Source organism: Chamaea fasciata, unplaced genomic scaffold (genome assembly GCF_029207755.1).
Source record: "Chamaea fasciata isolate MVZ Bird 193981 ecotype frontalis unplaced genomic scaffold, bChaFas1.0.hap1 SCAF_32, whole genome shotgun sequence".
Lineage (NCBI taxonomy): Eukaryota > Metazoa > Chordata > Aves > Passeriformes > Sylviidae > Chamaea > Chamaea fasciata.
In genome coordinates, this window is record NW_027094117.1 from 1,931,056 (window position 1) to 1,947,159 (window position 16,104).

The 16,104-nt window shown below is 49.4% G+C and overlaps 1 pseudogene; it reads right to left on the reverse strand.

The window, feature by feature from the left end:
- Window positions 1-7,148: 7,148 nt before the first annotated feature.
- Window positions 7,149-16,104, reverse strand: part of LOC136303316 (zinc finger protein 850-like) — a 159,020-nt pseudogene continuing 150,064 nt past the window's right edge.

Sequence of the window (16,104 nt, forward strand, 5' to 3'; positions counted from 1 at the left end):
GCCAACCATCTCCCAAGCTACCCCGACTTATTATCCCCAGGGACACGATGTGAACTGGCAACTTCTGAATTGATATGTTCTTTTAAAAACTCTTGCCATGGATGGATTGCCATAGGGGTTACTGGTATTCCAAAACATAGACAAGACTTTCTAATTATAGGCAAGCACAATAATAGAACTCTTCGACTTTCAGTTTTTCCAACTGTTGTTTCAGCAAATTGTAATGAAGAGCTGAGGATTTTAGCTCTTGCTCGCAAGACTCCAGTTGTAATTCAACCAAAAACACCAATAGCTATTGCTATTGCATTGCCAATGAATACAAATAAGCTAGCTGGATACCAAGAAATACTTTGTGAGGGCTTTAGCCGGGTCCCTAATGACCGTTGGGTAAAACATATCACCAAGGAACAGCCGGAGCTGGAGTGCAGTCTGACAAATGGTGATAAAACAGTCAAGATTACAGGCATGCTGGACACAGGGGCGGATGTCACTGCGATTTCTCATGATGATTGGCCGCCAGATTGGAATCTGGAGCCACACAAGAGTTTTCTCACAGGGTATGGAGGAGTCACACGTTCTCAGCAAAGTAAATCCGAGATTACTGTCACAGGTCCCGAAGGAAAGACAGCAGACATCCGGCCCTACGTGGTGTGGAATAACTCAACAGTGTGGGGGAGAGACGTGATGTTCCAGTGGGGAACAAAGATGGAAGTGGATTCTTAATGGAAACCAGAGCAATGCCTGCCACACGTCATTAAGTTACCGTTATTCAGTTACCATGAAAAACCAATCATCCTGTTTGGATAGATCAATGGCCTCTTGAACAGAGAAAATATAGAATGCCCTCAAAAAATTAGTGAGCGAACAGCTACAGAAAGACTGCATCAAGCCCACAAATAGTCCCTGGAATTCCCAGTGTTTGTCATTCAGAAGACTTCTCTGATTCCTGGAGATTGCTTCATGACTTGAGGATGATCAACCAAGTGATAGAAGACGTGAGGCATTTACAACCTGGATTTCCTTCTCTTTCAGTGATTCCAAGAGACTGGCCTCTTGTTGTCATTGACTTAAAAGTTTGTTTTTTCGCTGCATCCAGAGGATGCTGCTGGATTTGCCTTTTTGGTTCCAGCCATCAACAGAGGAGAACCATTGCAAAGGTACCACTGGACGGTTTTACTGTAAGGAGATGCAAAGGACCTGCAGCCGGCTCCGACCCCGCCGAACCCGAGAACAGCCCCACGCCCGTTCCCAGTGAACCCGTGAGGGGCCCCTTCAATCCTCCCGTAACTTACCTGGGCTCGTAGCGACCCCCCCGGTGCTGACAGCGGGCTGCCCACTCCGAACAGCAGCCCTCCTGAACGAAACGGGTTTGAACACCGCGGGAATTTCAACAACTTCCTGCAGCGCTACTGCGCATGTGCGGCACAGCCGCCCGCACAGAAAAATGGCGGCTCCCTGCAAAGACCTTCCGTACAACGATATGGCCGCTCCCTGTGTTTTTCCGTACAACAAGATGGCGGCCCCCACACAGAGCATGCGCACTGCCGCCGGCGCCATTTTGTAACCACCGAGACTCAGCCGCCATCTACAGCGCCATCTCTGGCCGCCGTGCCCGCTGCAGGGTCGGGCGGCCCCGGAACACCGGCGGCGGAGGTGCCGCGGCTGCGGCCGGCCCCGGAGGTGCGCGGCCCCGGGGTGCCGCCGGCGGGGGTCCCTGTGACCCCCCAGAGCAGGAGTCACCAGCCATGGGGGCGGGTGACCCCGGAGCGCGGCCAAAGAGGCTTTCAGCACCCCCACCATCGGCGTGAGCCTGCCGCGGGGAGCAGCCGTGTCGAGGCGCCGGCTTCTTTTCAGCCTCTGCCAGCGCCAGGATTGGAGCACGGCAGACGCAGTTTTGGTGTTCGGGCTCAGGATTTTATTCATTCCTATCTGCATTACAGCCTCACAAGCCATGAGGTTTGCACACTAACTAGCTAAGCACAGAATGGTGAGTCTCTGTCTATCCCTACCCGCTCTTTTCAAGGACAAATCATCCAATGAGAAAATGACACTCAAATTATTTCTAATTTTGACCCAATGACCCATCACCTGTGGTCCGCAATGCAGACTTTATTAACTAATCAAAGAAACCACCCAAAGCCAATGAATTGAAAGTGAAGAAGGTGTAAAAAGACAACTGATCTGCACCCCAAATCCTCCATCTTGCTCTCTACAAATCACTATATACTAAAACCCCAAACTCTTAATTTTTCCGCCCTGTGATGCCACACCTCCCTCCATTCAAACTCCACCCCGTGATCTCAGTGCTATCCCTCATTTTTGGAAGCCTGTTCCAACGCCTCAGGTCAAACGCAGTGCTTCCCTGGGGGTCAGTGCCCATCCATACAGAGTCCAAAATTCTCATCATCCAGAGTTCCAACACACCCCGAAATGAGACAATCACAACCGCCTGACGTCACAACACCTACAAATCCCCCAGGCCCCACTTCTGCCCCCCCCAGTCTCACATCCCTCAGGTGCTACAGAGAGAGGGGGGAATGGGGGGCACCGGGAGGATGAAGGGCTCCTCACTGATCCACTGTCTACAGAAATAGAGCAAGGAACATCAGAGCCGTATCTCACACTGGTCACAGATATGACAGAGAGAGTGCAAGGACGAGCTGGCACGTCTTTATCTGCTTCCAAACCTTGCCTTTGTCAATGCTAATGAGGAATGTAAACGAATAATTAGAGCCTTGCCTGACCCACAGCCCGCCTTACTCCAAATGATCAAAGTTTGTAGAGAAAAGGAGATCTGACAGTATGTTATAAAAACCATTGGTGCTCTTAAATTACTTTGTTTATAAAGTACTGTTAAGTTAAGGCCCGTGCTAGGCTTAAGTTATTTTTAAGTTTTGTTTAAGTTTTATAAAGCTTGAGGGATATTAGGTCTATATTCTATTAATTTGAAGTTCTATTTCATGAAAGTTTTATTAAGCTAATACAATTTAAGATTCTTTTTGCCAAAATTTATCCAAGTCGAGCTTAAGTTTCATTTAATTTAAAAATTATCCTAGGTATTGTTAAGATATGCTTATCTAACTTGCAAAGTTTAGTTATTTTCTCTTTAGAGGTAAGACTGAAACAGCTGTGATGGAACACTGATGAACACCTGTTCTTTGTGGATTGAAGAAGATATAGTTTGTTGGACTCTTGATTTCCTGAAAGGTTTTATTATTCCTTACAATCTCCGCTGTTTTAAGCTGTTTTAGTGGTTTTTCTGGTTTTTTTCTCAAGGTCATAAGTACATGAAGGTTTAGAAAGGTGTTACCTCAACTTCCTAAGATGATTGGTGCTGATATATTGATTATGTGATGCGAATTTGTTAATTTTCTATATTTATAACTGACTTCTCCTGTGCTTTAACATTTCTAATTATCCAAAGGACACGTGTCATTTCAAGATCCTTTTTATTTTCTACCTCCTTGAACATTTCATAACTGTTGTTAAGAGCTTTGTTTTAGAAATGTACTAAGGGACATCACTCCAGGCCCTGACTCTACCTGGAAGGATGTTTGTCCAACAAGCCCAGATATTTTCTGCATCAAAACAGCGTTAAAGTCACTGACTTGGCAATTTGACCCTATACAATGACAGCTGGACAGATTTTTGGAGTGGACCTGAGCACCTTGCCCAGGAAAGGATGTCAGGGTCCTCACTGGAGAGAGGTTTGTCAGCTGTTTGCAGAATCTGGCGTGATGATACAGTGTTTTAGTGATTAATATTCATCCAATTTCACATGTGTTATCGTTAATAGTCATTAATATGCCTGTCATTTCAAATATTCTTAGTTGTTGTACCTGAATTTTCTTGATTGCTGTCAGTTCTCAACAAGTCATGCATTTTTTCATCAGAGTACCTGCGCACTTATGCAATGTTTTGTATTTCCAGGGATCAAGCCAAAGCAATCATTAATGCATTTATGTAATCATAAACAATAAATAGTCTGCCAAAAATCATAAGTAGTCTTAAATCATAAATAGTCTGCGCGCTGGCGCAACCTCCTGTATCCACAGGAGCAGTCAACCCATGAGGATTGCAGAGTTTGCAATTATAGGAAGCAGATTATACCAAATACCCATCTTTTGAGAAATACAAATTTGTATCTGTCAGTGGATTTATCTGGAAGTGCAGCTTTACATCGGTACACACAGGGAAAAAGAAAAGGAAACCCTTTAGTTTTGTTCAGAAATCCAGAATCAGGACAAACTGAAGGTCCACTTTCTCTAATAACCTGGGACAAAGGTTGTGTTTCTGCAGGTACAGGACCCAGGTGTATTCCAGCGGAGAACGTGGAGCCAAATCAAGCACAGGAACACGCTGACAGCTCCAAGAGCAGAGAAGCAGCACGCAGACGTGAGCTGCACGGAGACTGTAGCTGATGGCAGACATCTTCTGTCCCACGTGCAAGAACTGTCAACCCTGGGGTTTGTGTTAGTGTAAAAGGTGTGGGAATCGTTGGTATCGTAGAGCTCTGTTGGCACAAGCGTGGTGAACATCGTGTTGTGATCTAGAATCCCAAACAAAGCACAAGGCCGTTGGATATTTAGTTGCAGAGGGTCACCGTGAAGAAAGCAGCCCCCATCTTCCCATTCTTCGGGAGGAATGGAGGAGGGAATTTTTGAGAGAATCAAAAGAGATTCAAATTTGGAGAGTTGAATGCAAACAAAATAATTCAGTGCCTTATATCTGGCCGGTCCCGGGTGAAATTTGTGGATGAACCAAAAAAGGGAACGTGCTGAAAGATGTGCCTGGAAATTGAAAATGAAAAAGGAAGTGCCTTAAATCAAAAAGCATTAAGTTAAATCAGGGATCATGTTTATATCTTATTTTGTTTGCCTTCACCAATGCAACCTTACCTGTCGATCAACCAAAGACCAACACTTGGGGATCAGTGGTGTTGTAGAATCCCTTTGTTAGAGAATAGTTTAAGGGAAATCTGGGGTTCAATCAAATGTTATGCTTTTTTGCGTGCTTGCTTTTAGTAATTTACTTGCTTTTAGTAATTTACTTGCTTTTAGTGATGCAAATTTGCCACTCAGTCAACCTAAAACAAATGTCTGGGTGACTTTAGCCAGTGCATCAGGTTCAGATACCGTATGTCTGTCCAATACAACCCAGAAAAGCCATTTCCCACCTGTCTGGTTGGTGTGCCAGTGGATGCTTGGCCAGCTCCAGAGAAAACTGACAGAGCCATTCAAGGTACAATTGCAGGATCATCCACATGGGATTTTTGGTCCCCGGTAGATGCATGGAACTGGTGGGTTCCTCACCTTCCCATGGCATCTCGTGAACCTGAAGTACCGAAGACTTTTGGTTCTGTAAACATGATGTTTTCATGCCAAATTAAACTATACAGGGAAAGATCAATTTTTGGTTAAGGATGTTTGTCCTTACCACTTTCTATAGAAAAATGAGATTAATTGGTGTAATCATACTTCTTTAGTTCAGTCACACATCAGTCCACACGGACATGAGGTACAAATTCAAGTTTAGTTTTAAATAAATAGAGGGTTTTAAAGTGCCTTAGCAAATAAGAGACGAAATCAGTTAGCAAGAAAGAGACCTAAAGTCTAGTTTAAAGTTCAAATGACATTGCCTTTTGCAAAGTTAGTTGAATTCTAATCATAACAAAAATAATGTAGCCTTGCTGAAACATGCCTAGATAGAACAGACAGAGCTACATGTGTAGAATTTGTGTAAGAAATTGCAAATATTGTCGCACATCAATCTTAGCTTAGGCCAGGCCCAACAAGGCAATACTGGACTCGTGTTTCTACCTGATTGGTAGAAACCAGTAGAATAAAATGCGCTGCTTTAAAGCTCAGGGAAGACCAATCACAAATGCCACTGTTGTTGTTTCTGCGGCTGCTACTGATAAGACAGTAGATATCTATATGTATATATAAATATATGCACACTGATAAGACTCAGGGGACACAGACTACAGGTGCTGCCGCTGTTGCTGCTTCTGCTTAGGACTCAGAAACTTGTGGGAATGCATTTTCACACCCAAGCAAATAATTCTATTTAAGTAAAAAAGTTTCAGTTTACCTTTGAACTTAGAAGGAAGCCAAGCTGGAAAGTTGTGTGCCCTTCTCATGGACATCAGCCCAGTGCCAGCACAGGGGCACTGGTTGGGCTTTGGAGATGTTTCTCAGGACCTGTGGCTGCTGCTGTTGGCAGCAAGGCAAATTGTCCCTCCTTAATCATCCTATACTTGAGAATGAGCTCAGAGGTGCTCAGGCGCTTTTTAATGTGTCCTAGCCACGGGTCAGAGGCTTCTCTGACACCTGTGCTCGCCTTTTGTTTCTGTGTTGTTTGTCATTTTATCGTTTGTAAAATGTTTTATCTTTTGTTAAAACCTTTCTTTGTTAAAACCTTTACATTACAAAACGCACTTGAAGAGCTGTCTGGCAAATATTATGAAGCCACTCTGGGAGGTTGCAGGCCAACCCTCAAGCTTGATACATCTTCATGGGGCTCATTACACGCTGGCCTCATGTGAGAATGTATCAGAAACTTTGTTCTTTATGTTATGAAACTTCATGTTCTTTATGAAACTTTCTGTTAGAAGGCTTCCTGCACACTGCTGCTGATATGATGCCACCGCTCCTGCTGGGGACACGGGGACTTCACTGGCTTGAGCTGTGACAGCCTCTGCCTCCATGAGGCTGATTTAGCTATGCAATAAAGGACTTTGCTTTTACAACTGCCCATCACCATTGATTTCAGTGAGGACACCCCAAAAGCTTGACACAGGATGGCCCCTGTGGCCGAGCAGTGCTAAAGAGCCATCGAGGACATCCCAAAGCTGCTACGGGCACAGCAATGTCCTGTCATAGGGGTGGTGATGCCATCGGGGACATTGCTGGTGGCACTTGTCCCCTCCCCCATCCCCGTACGGTGTTTTAAACAAATTTGGGGAATTTTCCTGGAATTTTCATTGAAACTGTCCCAAATCCTGATGGGAATTCTTAAGGTGACGTCAATGGGGACAGTTGGGGACAGTCAGGGATGCTCAGGGACACTTTGGGACATGCAGGGACGCAGGGCCAGAGGGTGAATTAGCCCCCTCGATGCCTTGCAGAAGAGGCAGCAGACCCGGGTTATAAATGACAATATAAATGACAATATAAATGACAATAAAATATTGGCTTTTGCATTCATGCTTTTGCTCGTTGTTATTGATTGAAATGATTTTGATACGGTGCCATTTATAATTCAGCTGTTTTTTGGTGTAATATAATCAGTTTATGTGTGTGCAGTATAGCCAACAGAAATGGCACCATGATAAATCAATATTATATCATAGGCCTTAGCGAAATATTAAAATAGAGACTGCGCAGTGCTGAAATGCTTTTATATTATAACTATTATTACTGACTTTTACATTATAGCTAACTCAGACAATGGCGTTGTCTTAGTTTGAAAGACAGGTGTCTGCCAGGGAAAGCCGGAGCCTCCCTTGGAAAGGAGAATTCAAACCCCCTCCCTCCAAACTGTTATAATTTTGAAAATTAATGGGCTCTCAGGCAGAGGTCCCACCATGTCTATGTCCTCCCATCATCCCAACCACGTCTCAGTTCAATGACTCTATTTTTACCCCAGCGTTGGATATTTTAAATGGATGAAGAGAAATGAAAAGCAAATCAAGGCCAAAAGAAAAGGATTTCCCTGTCCATGCCGGCTGAGGATCCACATTCTTGGGTGGGAGGGAAGAACCTTTTATGGAGGGGTTCCCACCCCACTGCCTCCAAAATCTTGGTCTTGGCCCCAGATCATCACCATGTGGCTGCACAAGATGCCCCCGGGCAATAGGAAATCAAAATCGTGTGGAATCCCTGAGGTTGGAAAAGATCTCGAAGACCATCCAGTATTCCTTGATGCCACCAAAAGATAGGACTGAACGAAAAAAAATTTTCTGGGGTTGAAAGTCAACAAATCCACTCTCCCCAAGGAATTCCCAATGTCAGTCTGCGTCACAAGGGATGTTTCTGCCCCTGTGTTCATCCAGGTGCCCACGGGGAGAAAGGAAGATGTGGATCCCCCACAGCCAGGTGTCTTCCCAACACGGATCACCAGGACCATGGATCACCAGGGCTCTGCCCAACGGGGGTCACTGGGGATCATCCAACGCCAATCCTCCCATGGGGGATGGAGCTGGAGCAGCGCACGAAGCTCTTCCCGCACTCGGGGCACTCGCAGGGCTTCCCTTAGTGCTGCCTCCGTTGGTGTCTGGTCAAGATAGAGCTACTGGAGAAGCTCTTCCCACACTCAGGACACTCGTAGGGCCTCTCCCCAGTGTGGATGCGCCGGTGGACAGTGAGGGTGGAGTTTTGCTTGAAACCCTTCCCGCAGTCGGGGCAGCGGAAGGGCCTCTCCTCCGTGTGAATGTGCTGATGTTTGAGGAGATTGGAGCTCCTTGGAAACCTCTTCCCACACTCAGGACACTCGTAGGGCCTCTCCCCGGTGTGGATGCGCTGGTGTTTTCTCAGGTCAGAGCACAATCCAAAGCACTTCCCACATTCCAAGCAGGTGTAGGGCCCTTCCCCCGTGTGGATCACTCGGTGCCGGACGAGACTGGAGCTGTCTCTGAAGCTCCTCCCACATTCCCCACACACGTATGGTTTTTCCCCACTGTGGATCATCTGGTGTTTCCACAGGGTAGAGCTGTCTCTGAAGCTGTTCCCACATTCCCCACACTCGTAGGGTTTTTCCCCAGTGTGGATCATCTGGTGTTTCCACAGGGCGGAGCTGTTCCTGTAGCTGTTCCCACACTCCCCACACTTGTAGGGTTTTTCCCCAGTGTGGATCCTCTCATGTCGCCTCAGGTTACTGCTGTAGCTGAAGCTCTTCCCACATTCCCCACACTCATAGGGCCGTTCCCCACTGTGGATCCTCTGGTGTCGGATCAGGCGGGAGCTGTAGCTGAAACCCTTCCCACATTCCAGGCACCTGTGGGGCTTCTCCCCTCCATGAGGCTTCTCCACCAGTTCTGAGCTCCGGCTGGATCTCCGGCCGCCCTCCTGGCACAGGGCGGGTCTCTCCTCCTCGCAGCTCCCTGGGCTGGGTTTGCAGCCCCTCCTCCTGCGGGATGTCCGGGGCTTCTCCTCCTTCTCCATCTGGGCACTCCTTAGGAATGACAAATCCTGCTTTAGGGAGAAAACAAGAGGAGAGCACCTTAGGCTGGGGGTTCCTCCTTGCCCAAGTTATTCTCAAAAAGTCAGCGGCCACCTTGTGTCTGTGAAAACCTCCAAAACACCAAGATTCAGCCTAGAAGTCCTCCAAAGATCGATACAGATCAAAAACTCCCCACACATCGAGACTCAGACAAAAACTTTTCTACAACATAAAGATTCAGCCCCTCGCAAAACCTCCCCCCTCCCACCTCCCCAAATTCCCCTCGCGGGGGCGCTGCGGCCGAGGGCGGGGCGCACGTGGGGTCCAGGGGGGCACCGCTGGGACCTGCGGGTCTGCCTGGCAACTGGTGAGTCATCAGCGCCACGCGCTCCCATTGGCTGAGCCGGCCCGAGGGGTGGGGCTGCAGCAACGGGGGACACCCTGCTCCAGGGGGGATGTCCCGCAAACGGGGAACCCCCATGAAAGGGAGAAGAGGAAAGTGTCTTTACAAACAGATGCTGCGAATCTGCTTGGGGATAGGGCCAGGCACTCGGACATAAGGAAGGGACAGAAGAAGGCATCACTTCCAGAAAATATTAACTGACCACGCAGCCTGCTGCTCTTGTAACATTAATTTTGAAGAATTAAAGATTTTAGTTAAACCAGATATTGCTGAAGTAAGACAGATAGACTTCCCTTTTGATAAGCAGAAGCCGGATTTAAGGAACTGATAAATCCCAAAAATGTCTTTGATTATTCAGGGACAAGTGGGAAAGATGAGCAGATGTGTTTTAGTCAACCACTATCGGCAGATGTGGGGGATGGGTTTGAAATGCAGGAATTTTTACTTGTTCCTAATTGTGATTGTAATTTACTGGGAAGGCATTTGATGGCTAAACTGGGAATGCAAATTAATACTGTAAAAGATGATACAGAGGCCAGTTCTGTGGTACCTTTGTGTCAAATGTCTGGCAAGGCCTGTGCTGAAGTGAACCAACAAGTGTGGGCAGCGGCAGGGAAAGAGGGAAAATCAGATACCCAGCCTCTCCAAATGACTCTGCAGCAACCAGGACAAGTGGTGTCTAAAAGCAATCCCCTGTTCCAAGGGAGGGAAGGAAGGGCGTACAGCCTGTTATCCAGCCCCTGTTCAAGGCAGGGTTTTGGGAGCCAGGCATCTCTCCCTATAATGCTCCTCCTATGCTGCCAACCAAGAAATCAGATGGAATCCACAGAATGGTGCAGGACCTAAGAAGAAATGAGATTACCAAACCCAGGCACCCCACAGTCTCAGATCCTTACACCACCTGGAACCAGGTTCCCTCCTCACACTGCTGCCATTCAGGACTTGATGTAAAAGATGCTTTGGGGGATGCCCACTGACACAGGATGCTGAACAGGATTTGGCCTTTGAGTGGGAACAAGAGGGAGAAGGGAAAATGGGAAAGACATGGACGGTCCTTCTGCAGGGATGCACAGAAGCACCAACCTTATTCGGGCAAGCTTTGCAGAAAATATCAAAAGAATTTACCTTACCCCCAGGGACAGGGATAATGCAGGATGAGGATGACTTGCTCCAGTCAGGAGGACACGAAGTGGTAGAAGAAGCCTCTGTGGAATGGCTCCATTTTCAGGCTAAAAAGCATTTTGGAGTATTTGAAAGAAAAAGCGCAAAAGGTGGAGAAAGAAGTTAAATATTTGGGGCATTATTTGACTGAAAGTTTGTAGTGAATTGACCAACAGAAGGTCAAGGGAATCTCAGAAGTAACTTTACCCAGGATAAAAAGGAGCTGCAACAATTCTGAGGATTAATAAGGAATTGGAGGACTGGATTGAGGACTCTCTGTTCTACCCAGAACATTGTGTGACATTTTAACCCCAGACAGCCTCAATGTTATGGTATGGACATGAGAAAGAGAACAAAACATGAGAAAATGAAAAAACGAAAATGATGGATGCCCCAGCCATGGCTCTCCCAGACTCCCAAAAGGAATTGGAATTGTCTGTGGATGTTAAACAGGCCACGACTGACCCCGCACTGAAGGCACCGGAGCAGCAGCCAGGGCTCCACAGCGGGGGAAGCCCCTGTGCCTGCCCACAGATCCTCTGCTGGATCTGTGGGTCAGACTGTAGAAAGTTTAGGGAAAATCCAGTAAAACTCACGTGTCATGGAATGATTTTTGCTGCACACCCAGGCTACGTGTAGATGAAATGGTTTCTGTTGCACATCCTGGCCAAAATCAAGTAATGCCTTGACTCTCTAACACTAAATGTATTATTGGAGAATTACTGTTTTTCTCGCAGTTTCAGAGAAACGATTGCACCATCAGAATAATCTCTCATAATAATCCTACTTTTAAATTGTCAGTAATGTTTGGACCAGGGGTGTGAGAAACAATTTTTAGTCCTAGGAGAAGAAGCAGAAAAAACTTGATGGCTTCGGAATGTTTTTGTGTATGTTTGTGGAAGGCATTTAGTGATGGCAAAATTTTGGTATGGGTTTTTCGATGTTCACCGTTAGGTTGCATTTTACAAAACCAGAAGAGCTTTAAAAGAGAGCCTTTAACAGTAAACAGTGAAAAGAATTAAACAGTTAAATTCACAGTTAAAACAAAAGTAGATTGTAGGGAACCACATGAGAGTCATTCAATCGCTGGTCTGGAAGAGAAGCTTCCTTCCAGGCAGCCAGGAGAGGAGCTTTAGAAATGCAAATTAACACTGCTGGGGAAAAGTGTGGACAATGCATCAGGCTCTACTTGCCCGGGGGAGGAATTGGGCTGATTCCCTCTGTCCCTCACCCCAAGCTCTGCCTGCTGGCACAGATGGAATTGGCACAGCCAAAGGCAGAGCCCACAGTGAGATCTGACTCTGCAACACAAATTGCTTCAGCTGCAAAGGGAAACAGCAAATGGAGAATGTTGTGAAAACTTCACTAAAATAAGAGGGGGGGAATCATCCCTCTCCCCACTCCAACATGTGCTCTCACTGTCTGTGTCACACAGGGAGCATTAGACCACTGGGGTGTTTGTGCTACCACATGTTCAGAGAAATCACTTGGGAATCCAAGTATGTGATGATTTAATTAGAAAAAAGAGATCAATTGTTGCAGCCCTGGCTGGAGGGAGCACCCAAAAATGGGGAAAAGATGAACGGCCATCAGAACAAATCCTGCAACACCATGGACCAGCCCCAGGGAACCCGAACCAATTCAGATCAGGGGCCAGAGAACCCACTGATCATTTCAATGGCAGAATTAGATTACAAGACGTCCACAAGACAGATCCAGCTCCTCAGTCTGGCTCACCAATCCACTCAAACGAAGAATGCAACATTTCACCGGGGGATGGGATCAGATTATATATTAGCAGAAGGAGGAGGACAGGGTGGAAAATTAAATGACTCAAGATGTCGTTGACAAATAGATGACAACAGAAAACTGGTGAAACAGATAACAAAGGAAATAAGAAAGCAGCTCATGTGCCGGTCCAAACGTGGAAAGGATGGGAATGGGACACGGTTTCGTGGTTCCCTGGCACACCATGGGTTAAACGAAGGCTCTTTCTCCTCTGTTGTGCTCCAGCAATTCTCATCTTTGGACCGTGCACACACCTCGCTGAGGGCAGCTCATTCAGCAGCTGAGCAAGGGGATGCAGGTGGCAGCCAGGCCTCCTGATCCACACACGGCTACAAAAGGACAGGGAATGAGGGCACTGACAATAATCCCAAAGTCAAAGAGGACCCAGCAAGAAAAAACAGAGTGAATCAGTGAATCTGCTTGGACATAGGGACAGGGACTTGGAGAAAGGAAGGAATGAGAAAAACCATCAGTTTCAGAAAACGTTACTCATTGACATGGACTGCTGCTCAGCCAAGGTCCTGCGAAATTCCTTAACATCAAAAAGAAGAAAAAAGACTGAACAGAGCCATGAATATCGGATGTTATACAAAAGGGGGGTGCATATTAACGAGGACATGCAGGCGGCGGATCGGGAAGTCGGAACTTTCCAAGGACCTTCACCACTGGACAAAGGGACAGGGAGATGCAGAAGGGAAAATCAGGATAAAAAGGAGGTCGAGTACGACAACAACTGGAGAGACCCCACGGCAAACGCCGCACGGCCTCTCCCTTTGTTCAGGAATAAAGTCACTTTTACAGGACTCCTCGGTCTCCTCCGGGGACACAAACCTCTGGCCACGGGAATTTTCCCGCACAGCCCCGGGGACAGGGCGGCCACCTCCGTCCTCCCCGCAGGAAGCGGGACGAGGCAGCGCTGCTCCGGCACCGGCTCCTGCCGAGGCAGCGGCGGGAAGGAGACCGCGGGCAGCCGCTCCCGCAGCGCCCTCAGGCCACGGGGAACACGGCGCCGACACGGCACAAGGAACCCGCCAGAGCCCCCTGCCGCCCCCTCCGCCCGCAGCCGGCCCCGAGCCCCGGCAGAACCGAGCGCGGCTCCCACCCGCGCTGGGGCCGCCTCCGAGCTCCGCCGCCGCCTCACCGGGCTCCGGCCGCTGCCGCCGCTCCCGGGCCCGCACACACGCTCCGCCAATGGCGCCTCTGCCGGTCAACGGCAGCCCGGGGGGCGGCCCCGGGGCCGGGCTTGGCCCCGCTCGGCCCAATCAGCGCGCGAGATTCTGGAGTGACGGCCCAATCCGCCAATGGCAGCGAACCAGGGGCGGGCTCTGCACACGGCCCACACCCGCCCCGCGCTCTCAGGCCCCGCCCCCGGGCTGTGTGAGGGGAAAGCCGCAGATGAGGAACAGCGCTGCGACGGGCCCGGGCCCGAGTCGGGATTGAGCTGGAAACACAAACAAACTTCTCCGCACCTCCCGGCCCGCCTTTCCCAGCCCGGCGTGTTCCCCGGCACCGGCTCCGAGGAAAGCCGTGAGTTCTCCTGGCCCTAATTATGAGCATGAAGTGCACGGCTTTGATTTCGCCAAATAAAAGGGAAAACCCCCCAGGCCCTTGGGCTGAGTGGAGGAGGGGAGAGATTTCTGGCAGAAACTTCCAAAAATCTTTTTTCCTGAGGCTGGGAAGAGCAAACCAAACCCAAGCGAGGTGGGTCCCACCCCTCAGCATCGCCCCCCTGCCGTCCCAGCTGAAGCCCTCGCCGGCTGCTCCGGGCTGGATGGGCAGACTGGGAGCGCTGGGAAGGGGCCCCGGCTCAGGGCGCAGCCCCCGGGGCAGCCCCATGGCCCCCCACGGCAGCTCCAAGGCTCCGCCAGCCGGGACGGGACGTGGGAGGGGGAGCTGGGAAGGGACGGGGCTGCCGGCGCCGGGGGAACACGAGGGACACCGGGGGCACTTTGCAAGCATTCAGTAAAAACCCCAAAATTATAAAGAATACAAAAACAGCAGCAACAGTGGCACCCTAAATACTGATGGAGGACATGCAGGGTCATTCCTCAGAAGGCTCTGAATTGGAAGGGACCCACAAGGATCGAGTCCAACCCTTAAGGTAATGGTACCTGTGAGGTTAAATCACACATTGGCATTATTGGCACCTTGCCCCAACCAAGGTCACATCCACATGGAAGCACTTGTTTGTGGTCTGTATTCACAGTGTTATACCAATATAGATATAAAAGCTTAGTGTGTAAATACAGTGTTAGAAGAATGCATTTGAAATCTGTTTCCAGAGTGTTGTACCTACATATATATACAGGCTTAGTGTATAAATGTGTAGTGCAAGAGAAACAGGATGAGTCCTGGAGTGGCTGCAGAAGGAGAAAGGAACCCCCAGGCCCTGCACAGGCAGCCACACGTCAGCTTCCACATCACGTCCTATTCCTGCAGGTTCATCTCCTGGAGACCAGGCACTGAGGTGACCCTGAGACCAAACAGGGTGAGATGTTGATGAGATCAGGTACTGAGGTGACCCTGAGGGTCAGTGCAAGGCAGACACTGCGCCTGAGGAAGGACATCCCAGGGTTTGAAAAAGGGGCAAAGCTGTGATTGCCCAGCACAGAGAAGGTGCTTTGTCCATCCCCTGTCACAGGCGAGTTTGGGGTCTGCTGCACAGATAGGGCATTGGATTTGAGCAGGTCACACTCCCAAAATGATTCTCAGCCAGGTATACACACTCTGCATCGCCCAGGACAGGAACCCTGCAAGGAGGAGCAGAGACAATGCTGGCACACAAAAGGACACTTCCTGCCCCATCCCCTGTCCATCCGCACATGCCCCGACATGCCCCCCAGGTTCTGCTCGGCTCCCTGGGACTCACCAGGAGTTGAAGCTGCTGCCGTCCTCCCACTGAAGCTGCTGCCGTCCTCCCACTGAAGCTGCTGTCCCCGTCTGCGAAGCCCAAGCCAGTAACCGACTTTCCAGCTGAGGCGGAATAGGAACTCCTGAGAAGTGGAGAGGAGCCGGCAGTGAGAGCTGCACCCCCAGCCCAGGAGCCCCCAGGCTCCCCTCGGCCACCCCACACCCTCCCAGCCCCTCACTCACCATTTCCTCATCCCTGAGCACGGCCAGGGAGGCCCTGAGCTCAGAGCACTGAGCCTGACCCTGATCCCAGGTGCGCTCATCCTTCGAGAGGAAGTGGCACATCCCATTGTACCCAACCCACCCAGCAGGACAGGCCAGCAGCTGCGGAGTGTCAGGAACAACTGGAATATTTCCTTGTCTTCCCCCTGCAGAGGGGAGAGGAGAAGGTCCAGGATTCCCCTCCACAGGCAATAGGGACCCTGCTGTGCCCCCAGGGGCTGGGCTGAGGCAGCTGCCCCTCCCTTACCTGACAGCACAGCCAAGGCCGGCACCAAAGCCAGGACCAGGATCACGAGCAGAGCCAGGACCAGAGTGACCTTGGGATGGGATATGAACCTCTCCCCTGGAGCAGTAAAGAGCCTCTGGCTGTGAGGACGGGGCTGTCCTGAGCGCGCCCAGCCCTCACATCCCCCCACCCAACACCCGGGGGACACAGGAGGGACCCCCATTCTGCAGGG